Source organism: Mirounga angustirostris, unplaced genomic scaffold, assembly GCF_029215605.1.
Source record: "Mirounga angustirostris isolate CCGP_5_RB_7025 unplaced genomic scaffold, mMirAng1.0.hap1 SCAF_11, whole genome shotgun sequence".
Lineage (NCBI taxonomy): Eukaryota > Metazoa > Chordata > Mammalia > Carnivora > Phocidae > Mirounga > Mirounga angustirostris.
Window position 1 is genome coordinate 31,936,911 of NW_026991719.1, and position 11,147 is coordinate 31,948,057.

The following is an 11,147-nucleotide window of genomic DNA, read 5'->3' on the forward strand; positions in this document are numbered from 1 at the left end:
AGACTAGTTTACAACTCATCTATTTTGTATTATTCCTTTTCTAAAAAGTCACGTGACACCAATTCATTTAAAAGGGAGGGAAGATGGATGGCTATTTGTCTTCACAAATGTTAGCTAAAAAAAATTTAGGGTTTTTTCTTCTTTTTTTAATGTTTGAGGGGTTGGTAATGTGCGCAAGATTAAACAGTCATTCCGAATAAGAATCTAGATTCTCTCAAGGGTCTCAGTACCTCTAAAGCCTGTTCTCTTTCTGTTGTCCTCATCTGCTAAATGTTCTGTCTTATCTGAGCTGCCTCCTCCCTCTCTGTTCAACCATGGTTCCTGCTCAGAAAAGCCATGAGAAAGATTTTTATGAAAAGTATCTTCAAGGCACATTGCTTTTGTGTTTCCTTTTTTAAACTCACTTGCCATATTTCAGTCTTTTATCATTTATCTTTTCCCCAAATTTATTTCAGATGCATAATTTCAAACCTCAATTTGCCCTATAGATAAAAAGGAAAGGAGATGCTTATTGACTTTTTTAAATCTAAAGAATTCAATTTTGCTTTAAACAATGGATTTTTTTTTACTACTAAAATCCTATAGCAACGGTGTAACCATTGAAGTAACCAACTTGAAGTCAACAGCCAGAAAAATCAAAAGGTATAATCTCTTTCATGCGTTGCTCTGATCTTGTACATCGGCCCATATTGCTGTGTTCTGTTGTTGTCCTTAGGGTGGGGGGAGCAGAGGAGACATTAGGGGGAATCAATGGGTGTTACAGGGTGTTCTGCAAAGGAACTGACACTTGGTGTCTTGTTTATTGAAGAGTTGAAAACTGACTGCAGGGCCAGAGGATCCCAAGATGTGGTTTCAGATTCAAAAGCCTTCTAACCCCTCAGACTATTAACACAGCTAGTACTGAGTAAATATTTATTGGGCATCTACTGGGGAGAGCTGGAGGTGGGTACTAGGTTGACAAGATTAGTCCCCACCCTTGAAGATCTTTTTTTTTTTTTTTTTAAGATTTTATTTATTTATTTGAGACAGAGAGAATGAGAGACAGAGAGCATGAGAGGGAGGAGGGTCAGAGGGAGAAGCAGACTCCCTGCCGAGCAGGGAGCCTGATGCGGGACTCAATCCCGGGACTCCAGGATCATGACCTGAGCCGAAGGCAGTCGCTTAACCAACTGAGCCACCCAGGCGCCCCCCCACCCTTGAAGATCTTATGATGAATCTTGTGATGAAAGCTTGTTCCTTCAAGCCCAAGGCTTACACAGGTGAGCTTTAAAGACAGATCCAGCAGAGAAAGAAAATGGAGAAGCAAAGGGGTCAAATCTATATGAGAACAAAATGTCACTAAGTTGGGGGAAAAATAGGAGTGACTAATATATCACTCCTGGATACTTTTCCATAAGTGTGGACTGTTTCTAATGTCCCTAATTTGTACTTTTATTCTAAAGCTCAGTGTTTTTAAAACATTGCTGTCAACCCATGACCCACCGGTGGTCCCACCACAACCCCTCTGGATCAGAATCTGAAAGGAGTCAGGGAAGCTCCAGTATTACCAGTTCCTCTGGGTGATTTTACAGGAAGTTGAGGAGACATTGCTGTAGCTGGTGCCTGAAACTCCAGCATTGGAGTTTCTCTGGTTGAGCAGCAGATCTCAAACTTTAGTTTGCATAAAAGAACCTGAATCTCCACTATTTGAACTTAATCCTTTTAGTTGGACAGATCCTCCCAAAGGTTAGGGAACAGTCCTGCTAAGAGTGTTAAGCTTCCTGCAGCCCACCCTCAAAGAGTTTCATTGCATGGGCCTGCCATGAAGCCCATCGAGCTTCGTTTGACTAGCATGTTAAGAGATTCTGATGAAGTTCATCCTTGGAAGGTATTTTGAGAAATACTGATTTAATTAGGATTTATTCTTCTTGAGAATAAACATTTCACTCATACTTTGGTGTAAAAGAAAAATTTGAGAACTGGATTTAATTCCAGGCCATAAATCTACTAGAATATAAACTCTGAGAGGACAGGAATATTTTTTTATCGTTTTGTTCCTGGATGTATTGCCAGCACCTGGAAGAGTGGCTTCCACGTTTCAGGTGTGCACAAGCTATTTGTTGACTGACTGAATGAATTCGAGGTGTAAAGATGTCCTGTCTCTCACTCTTGCATTCCTCCCCTATCTCCAGACACTGTATTACAACCAGAAAGCACCAGCAAAGTGAATTGACGGAGAGCAGGAGGGTGGTGGCAAGGGTAGAGGGGTAACTGAAGCACATCGGAACTTGAAGAGGGAGAAGAAAGGGTCGATAAAGAGAGGCCAGGATGGATAGACTTACCCACAACTCTGCTAACCTCACAGACTACCAGGGGGATCCTGGTCTTCATCACTGTATTAGTGTCCCAGGGCTGCTCTAACCAAGTATCACAAACTGTGTGGCTTAAACAACAGAAATTTATTGTCTCAGGGTCTGGAAGCTGTAAGTCCAAGATCAAGGTGTTGGCAGGGTTGGTTCATTCTGAAGGCTGTGAGGAAGAATGTGTCTTATGGCTCTTCCAGTTTCTGTGGTTTGCTGGCAGTTTTTGGCATTCCTTAGCTGGTAGATTCATCACCCTGACTGCCTTTATGTTCATATGGCGTTCTTCCTTCCGTGTCTGCAAAGACCCTATTTCCCAGTAAGTTTACATTCATAGGCATCCATCACTGGAGGCTTTGGGTTGCCCCCTCTGATGAGAAAAGATGTTGTTGGAACTGCAGCATGGCAATCCCAGAGGGTAAGATGATCTTCTGACGATGTAATATACATGGAACAAGATTGTAGCTTTCTCCTCTTATTTTCTGAGCTTTCCCTGTGCACCTTGGGAACTATAATTCATTTGGTGACATAAGTGCAGATGTTCAAGTTAAGATGAGATCATTAAAGTAGGTTCTAATTGGATATAATTATGCCCTTATAAAAAAGGATACTAGAACGCAGATACAGATACAAGCTATAGGAAGTTAGGCCTTTTTCAAGGGTATATTCTGTAATAAAATCAGTTATAAGCAACTCTCAGTCATTTTTGCAAAGAATTGATGAGGTAGATTCTAGCTGAAAAAGGCTTTAACTTGTGAGGAGATGGTGTCCAATCTGGTAAAAGTAATCTGTTGCCTTGTGCTAACTATTTATTAATTGAGCATTTTTAAAAAATATATTTTATTTATTTATTTGACAGAGAGACGGAGACAGTGAGAGAGGGAACATAGCAGGGAGAGTGGGAGAGGGAGAAGCAGGCCTCCCACTGAGCAGGGAGCCCAATGTGGGGCTCGATCCCAGGACCCTGGGATCATGACCTGAGCTGAAGGCAGACGCTTAACGACTGAGCCACCCTATAGGTGACAGGCATAAATTATATAATTTGAATCCTTAATCTATGAAGTAGGTATTCTTGTTTCATTTGTCAATGGTTATTCTTGAAGTGGTGGGGCTAAGACTCAAATCTAGGATTGCTTGAGCCCTAAACTAATGGTTTTATCCACCTACTCTATTTCAGTACTTGATGCTACTCCCACCCTAAGCTTCCAGCCTCAACCTCCAAACCCCCAAGATCATTGAGAAAGAATCTATACCTGATCCATTTTTGTATTTCTCACATTTGTTTCATTGATTTTTTTAAAAAAAGATTTATTTATTTATTTGAGAGAGAGAGCATGCAAGCAGAAGGAGGGGCAGAGGGAGAGGGAGAGAGAGAATCTTAAGCAGGCTCCACGTTCAGTACAGAGCCCAGTGCCGGGCTTGATCTCACGACCTTCAGATCATGACCTGAGCCTAAATCAAGAGTCAGATGCTTAACAGACTGAGCCACCCAGGTGTCCCTGTTTCACTTGATTTCTATACAGTAGGTACTCAATATTTGATATTCAAGTGAATGAATAAATACAATTTTATAAAACAATCTGAATCAGTCTTGATATTTGCCAGAGGCTTAGACATAAAATGGGGGGAAAATACCCAAAATAATAGCAAAGTCTCTTTCTCATTTGTCAATAATGTTTTAATAATTATAAATGAAAAGGGAAATTATTAATTCAGTGATGAGTTTGTGGAGAGAATGTGATAGCTGAATGACAGTCTAAAATGCCCCAGCCCTTCCTGTATCTACTGCTTTATGGTGACCGCAGCATGAAAAAAGTGTACCTCTCTGCCCCTTAACTTTCAGCTTGGCCCGCCTACTTGCTTCGGCTTATGCCTTGTAGGTGGAAGTGATCTAGATTCATTTCTAAATCTAGACCCTATAAGGCCTCACGTGTTTCTGCTTGCCCTCTTGGACTTTTCAGGCATCATTGTGAAAAAGATTTCCCCACCCCAGGACCCAAATGAGTAATGTGGAGTAGAGATGAGTCAGCCAGGCCCACCCTAGTTTGTCCAACTCCATTTGTGTGAACCATTTGGTAGTGAGATCCCAGGGGAGGAGACACAGAGACATCCAATTGTAGATCCAATGAAATAAAAATTTCTGTCAAAACCCCTGAGTGAATACAGGAGATATTCCCATTGCTTTTAGAGTTAAGTGCCAGGGGCTCTAGGTCAGCAATATACTATAATTACAGATAATGGTTTGCTCTCTGTCTCTCACCTTTAGATTCTTTAAAGACAATTAAACCTCAGAGATGGCCCAGGGTTGAGAAGCTAGGAAAGAGTCAGCCAAATGAACACCTACAAGCATTCCCCAATCTGTTAAGGAGAGCAGCTTCCCTGAGTTAACTCCTTAATGTGGAGATTAGTGTTAGCAAGTTAGACTTGAGTGTTTATAGGGATATTTTTTTTTTAATGTTTTATTTATTTATTCATGAGAGTCAGAGAGAGAGAGAGAGAGGCAGAGGCAGAGGGAGAAGCAGGCTCCCCACCTAGCAGGGAGCCCGATGCGGGACTCGATCCCAGGACCCTGGGATCATGACCTGAGCCGAAGGCAGATGCTTAACCATCTGAGCCACCCAGGCGCCCCTATAGGGATATTTCTAATATTGTCTGCAATTTACTTTTTTTTTTTTTTTTGAGAAAGAGTATGTGTGCTCCTACAAGAAGGGAGGAGGGGCAGAGGGAGAGGGAGAGAGAGAATTTCAAGCAGACTTTCTGCCGAGCATGGAGCCTGACCTCAGGACCCTGAGATCATGACCTGAGCCAAAATCAAGAGTTGGACATTTAACCCACTGAACCACCCTGGTGCCTCTGTAATTTAAACTGTTTTATGTGTGTGGAGGGGAGAGCTTTCAGTCCACACCCTAGAAATCATTAAATGAGCATTTGAGTCTCCTAATCAAGATTGTACACTACTGGCTTTTTTACCTAGCATTTCAGAATCTGTATTCAGAAATTCAGGCTCCATGGGTGCCCTTCAGCTATCTTTATCTCTGATGAGCACCGCCTGGTTTGTTAATTAGTAAAATTTAAAGAATGATTTTAATTGCTGTCTTGAGTGGTTTTAACATATGTGGATTGGCTAGAAATATTGTCTGTATTTCTGCCTTGCATGAAGTGAGATAAGAGATCTAGAGAAGCCAGGATCCTGTACATTTTAGACTGGTTCTCCAGGTCTGTGATTATGTCTGGTTTTTGTATTAGCCACTTTTGGAGGATTTCTGAATAGTGCCATGTCTGTCTTAGATGGAAATTTGAAGCAGAATGTTTTCTGAAATGCCTGAAAGGACAAAGTATGCCCACTTTTTCTCATAAATGTGGTGCATATAGCAGAATGGTATTTATGACTTGTAGCATACCATTTGGTAGTGAGATCCCAGGGGAGGAGACATAGAGACCCTTTCCTATCTCTATTAGAGGTTACCAATATCCACCAAAACTCTCTAATAATCGAGTATAACCAAATTGTCTTTGCTTAGTTTAATTGCTTCTTAACAAGATTGAGTTAAAACCTGTTTATAAGTGGAATGGAGAAATTAATGGGTGGTATATTCCTTTAATGAAATTCTATTCAGTGACATAAAAAATATTGCTATATGTAATATAACAGATACAGCCAGGCACTCAAGTCATAAAGACAGATTTTATTCGGTAATAACTTTTGTAAGAGGGGACTGTCACCTGGACTCAACTCCCTTGAAACAAAGCAGACTTTTTACAGGCTGAGGCATGCTAAGAGAAAGGCACTGAGAGCATGAAGGGGGTGAGGGATGTTGGTCCTTGTGACTAAGCCATCTTGACTTGCTAAGTGGTGTTTATCCGGAGGAGAAACAAACTTCTCATACCTTTGTGAAAGGAGGCAATGGTACACACACTGAAGTTAGGACTTTACTCTCCCATAGGGTCTGAGATCAAGAAAAAGAATCATCTTCTTGACTGTGTGCATTTCAAAGAGATGGCTCTCAGGTCTTTGAGGAGATAGTTCTGGGTGCTAGAAGATTTTATCTTAAAGGGGCAGAGAAAGAATTTATAATTGCAAGCTTTCTAAAGTAACTGCTCTTAAAGGGGTCTTAGAGGCTCATTTGCCTATCACCAAGTTTTAGTTGGAACAAACAGTAAATTATCCTGGCAGTCTTAAACTTTCTCAGGTAGTCATTTTCCAGGGGGTTGAGGGGACACTGGAGTCATCCTAGAGACATGGTCTTAAGCTTCTAGAAGCCATGCTAGAATTTGGTTAAGTTTTTTTTTTTTTTTTCTAAGATTTTTTTGTTTATTTGTCAGAGAGAGAGAGAGTGTGAGCACAAGCAGGGGGAGCAGCATGCAGAGGGAGAAGCAGGCTCCCTGCTGAGTAAGGAGCCTGATGTGGGACTCAGTCCCAGGACCCTGGGATCATGACCTGAGCCAAAGGCAGACGCTTAACCGACAGAGCCACCCAGGCATGTCTGGTTAAGTTTTTTAAGTGCAGGGGTTTGAATGGAGTTGTTATGTGCTGAGGTTTTTTTTTTTTTTTTTTTTTTTAATTCTCAGTAACAAGAAGAGTGAAATCTCAAAAACGTTATGTTGAGTTGTATATTTCATATTATGGCATTTTACTGTATATACTATTTGACTAAAAAAATGACCAGTCATGGGGCACCTTAATGTTGATCTCAGAGTTGTGAGTTTGAGCCCTACACTGGGTGTAGAGATTACTAAAAAAATAAATAAATAAACTTTAACAAAAAATGAGTAGTCATGAGAAAGATGTCAAGATAATGAGCAGAACCATTGTATGCTGGGAGTTGTTGTACCTCTTTAGAATAGTGACCCTTGTCCAGAAATTCTTTTCAAGCACATTCTTGAATCCAGGCTGCCACTTTTTCATTTTTCTCCTAATTTCCCATTTGAAGCCCACAGGAACTTGACTTCTTCATGTGGACGGGAATATATTTGCACCATAGGCAGCATCATTCACATAGATTAGGAAGTGAAGCGATCCTGCTGGAGATTTGCCATGAGAGCTGGCACATCCTCACATAACCACCCTGCAGCTGGCTCACATTGGTGAAGTGATTTGGGTAAAGTCACATCTATAGCTAATCACAGCACATGACTTGTAGCTAGAACTCGTTTTGCTTACAATACAATGGAGCATAAAATTGCCATACGTATTTGGATATTGGGTTAAGATAAACAGGTTTCTTTAGTATTTTACAATATAAATTCAGTTTATTTATATTGAGGAAAATTTATTCTTTTTTTCAAGTAAATGAGAAATCAGGTAAGTAAACTCTTAGGCATTTTACATGGTCTTATTTCAACTTTCAGTTCTGAAATACTCAACAAATGAAAAATTGATTTAACTTCTATCTGTTCCATGCTTTTAACAGTTTAGCCAGCTGTTTCCATACTTAACCTTTGTGTTTACTACAACTTTTCTGTTATAATCTACTTTTTTTTTATACATATTTAATTAAGATGGAATAGGCATAAACCAAAAAGAAAAAAATCAGGATAAAGTGTCACTGCCATTTTGTTTGCAGGGAGGGGTCAGGAAATGGAACAAATTACCTGGGAAACATCCTAAGACCATCCCAAAGTAGCTAGATTACAGAATGTTAAGAGTAAATGATAAAATTAGGTATTATTCCACTTAATCTACAAATGAATAAAGGGAGTCAAAAGTTTATCCTATTTAGTATAAGAATTTTTACATTTAATATATAGTGATTCATTTCTCACAAAGTAATACCGGTAACTTTTAGAAGAAAGAAATTTCCATTACACAATTGACTAGAAAATCTCAAATGCAACTAAGCAGCTATGCTATAGGTCAGTATGTACCATTAAATTGTTCTGGGCTAGTGTACATTTCAGTTTAACATAGAACTGCATTTTGGGTTTTAGAAAGGCAGCAATAGTTATATTTTGGCTTTTATTCTAGATGCTTAACAGTTAAGGCGACAGTTGAAGCGTATTAAGTAAAGGTAGTTACAATTAAATGATGATCAACACAATCTCTTGCAATCTACATACACTGTATAATGCTTATATGGAATGAAACCAGTGTACTTAATTGGTGTTTTATAGGCGCACACGGGCACACACACAGAACTAAAAAACCATCAAAAGCAGTCATTCTACATGTACTATGGTAACACATTAAAAACGCAATTATACCATAGAACTAAAGTAATATGAACAGCACTACTTGATGTAAGATAAAGGTGACTGGTTCTAACATAGAGCTAAGCCTGTATCAATCATTCTACTCATAATGGCTTGTAAAAACATCAGGTTTCTAGTAGAGAAACTACTCTATGAAAATCAGTAAATCTGTCCAAAGTTTCACATCTGTAAAACCAGGATAAGGCTACAATGATCTTGAAGTGTGAACAAGATATCCAATCAAAACAGTAAGATTCCAGCCATAATGTAAGATAGAAAGGTCTTCATGCAGCAGAAGCTCTCTGGCTCCTAGAAAGCTTCATGTGCATAATATAAAGTTAAGTTGCCCAAGAAGTAAACTGGACAAGTTTGGTGAAGTTTCCATGTGCCATGACTTTTAAACCTCAGGAATGGTGTGATCCATCAGGCTTTTCATAATGCTTGGTGCCATCCATTTAATAATATGTTCAAAGATAAAAGCAGGCCTGATTGTAATAGTAACTACAGTCTCAGCTGTTGACAGTATGTCTGCAATTTGAGAATCCTTCAGCCCAATGACATTCTGCCTGTTGACTTCACAGATGTTATGTTCTGTGAGAAGACCATTTCTGGCTGTAGAACTATCTTTCACTATGGATGTTCTTTCCATTCTTAAAGATAAAGCCAACATGTCCAGTACTATCCTTATGCATGGTAACTGTCCGTTCAAAGGGCCTGTCATGAACAGTCATAGTAATCTTCTCTCCAAAAGCCTGTTTGAGCACCTTGTGTGCTTTATCAGAGCTCTAGCCTGCACAGTTTTCCCCATTGATCTGGAGTACTTGGTCCCCAAATCTCAGACCAACCAATGAGGCTGGAGAATTTGCCTGGACCAGCTGAACAAATATACCATTATCTATTGATTTAAGCCTGAGCCCAATTTTTCCATTCTGATCCTTACACAAAATGACTTCACGAATCCCTTGCTTAATTTCTTCTCTACGAATTCCAACATTGTTACCAGTTACAGGAGCCACCATATAGTTCATACTGGAAGGTCTTGCTACCAACCCCTGAACTGAGGCTCCAGGGACCAAGGCCATATTTGCACGGATTTCTTCTTCATTTAAACTCAGGCCCATGTACTGGGAAAGCTCCGGATACAATTAGGATAGAGATTTCCATCTTGAGAGATGGGAGCAGAAGCTTCAGACAAAATTGCTGGGTTGGCAGGGTTTGCAGAAAAGGCAGTTTGAGCCTGAATAACTTTGTCTACCTTCAGGTCTTCAAGAGATGGGTACAGAGACATTTTTGCAGGATTTTTCTAGGCCACAAGGACCCGCTCACTGCCGTTGCTGCCTCCGGTAACTGGCTTGTTATAATCTACTTTTATTGGAGCTTTAAAATTCTGAGGTTTCCTCCTTCATCATCCCTCTCATTAGAATTTAAGACTATTTCCCGCAGCCTCAGCCCGGGTCAAAGTGAACTGAATCTTGATGTTAGTCATGTGAGCTTTCTGAGGCCTAAATCTGAGGTTGAGTTGCATGCCACCTGGATCAATATGGAATAGCCAAAAGGGGGATATTCAGTGAGAGAAATCGGACACTTAGTGAGATTATGTTTGAGAGAAGCTGGATCTTTTCCTGCTTTGAATTTCAAGTTCCACACATCAGCAAGTGGCTCAGATGCAGTTTGCAATTCTGTTTTGAAAAGTGAAGTGTATAAAATATTACCTTCTGTAGCATGTACTACATTCATAGCCTTTCTTGTCTCTGTCCCTGTTCACATTGCTGTTTCTTAGGCAGCCAAACATACTTGGTTGCAAATAATCACTTCTAGTTTCTAGCTCTTTTCTTCCAAATTGCATATTGGGAGGTGAAATCTTTGAATAAATCCAGAAGAGGGAATAGATGAAAGAAGGGAGAAGAGAGGACTATGTTTGGTTCATAGTTTGGTTCTCTTATGGTGGGGAAAAGAGATTTATTATTCTGGCCACTGTAGCTTGGAAGCCTAGAATGAGGCTCATGCCATCTTTGGGGACATCTGCCTTGTTCTAGTTTAGAGAATATGCTTTTCAATTAATCCTCCCTGGTAATGTAGTTAGTGAAAAAAAATTTTTTTTTTTTTAAAGATTTTATTTATTTATTTCAGAGAGAGAATGAGAGAGAGAGCAGGAGAGGAAGGAGGGTCAGAGGGAGAAGCAGACTCCCTGCCGAGCAGGGAGCCCGATGCGGGACTCGATCCCGGGACTCCAGGATCACGACCTGAGCCGAAGGCAGTGGCTTAACCAACTGAGCCACCCAGGCGCCCCTGAAAAATTTTTTTTAAAGATTTTATTTATTTCAGAGAGAGAGAGAAAGAGAACGAGCAGGGGGAGGGACAGAGGGAGAAGCAGACTCCCTGCTGAGTAGGGAGCCCAACACGGGGCTCCATCCCAGGACCCTGGGATCATGACCTGAGCCGAAGGCAGATGCTTAACCAACTGAGCCATCCAGGCACCCCTAGTTAGTGAAAAGTCAACCTTAAACTTATTTCAATGTCTTTTCTTATCTTTGGTTTACAATGCTATTTCCTTATAGGGTATTGCTCTGAATATCAGAGGAGGGTGAGGGCATCAACTCCAAAGACCACACCCTCTGC

General features: G+C 40.3%; 1 pseudogene; it reads right to left on the minus strand.

The window, feature by feature from the left end:
- Positions 1-8,448: 8,448 nt before the first annotated feature.
- On the minus strand, positions 8,449-9,866 carry LOC123853956 (syntenin-1-like; annotated as a pseudogene).
- Positions 9,867-11,147: the final 1,281 nt, after the last annotated feature.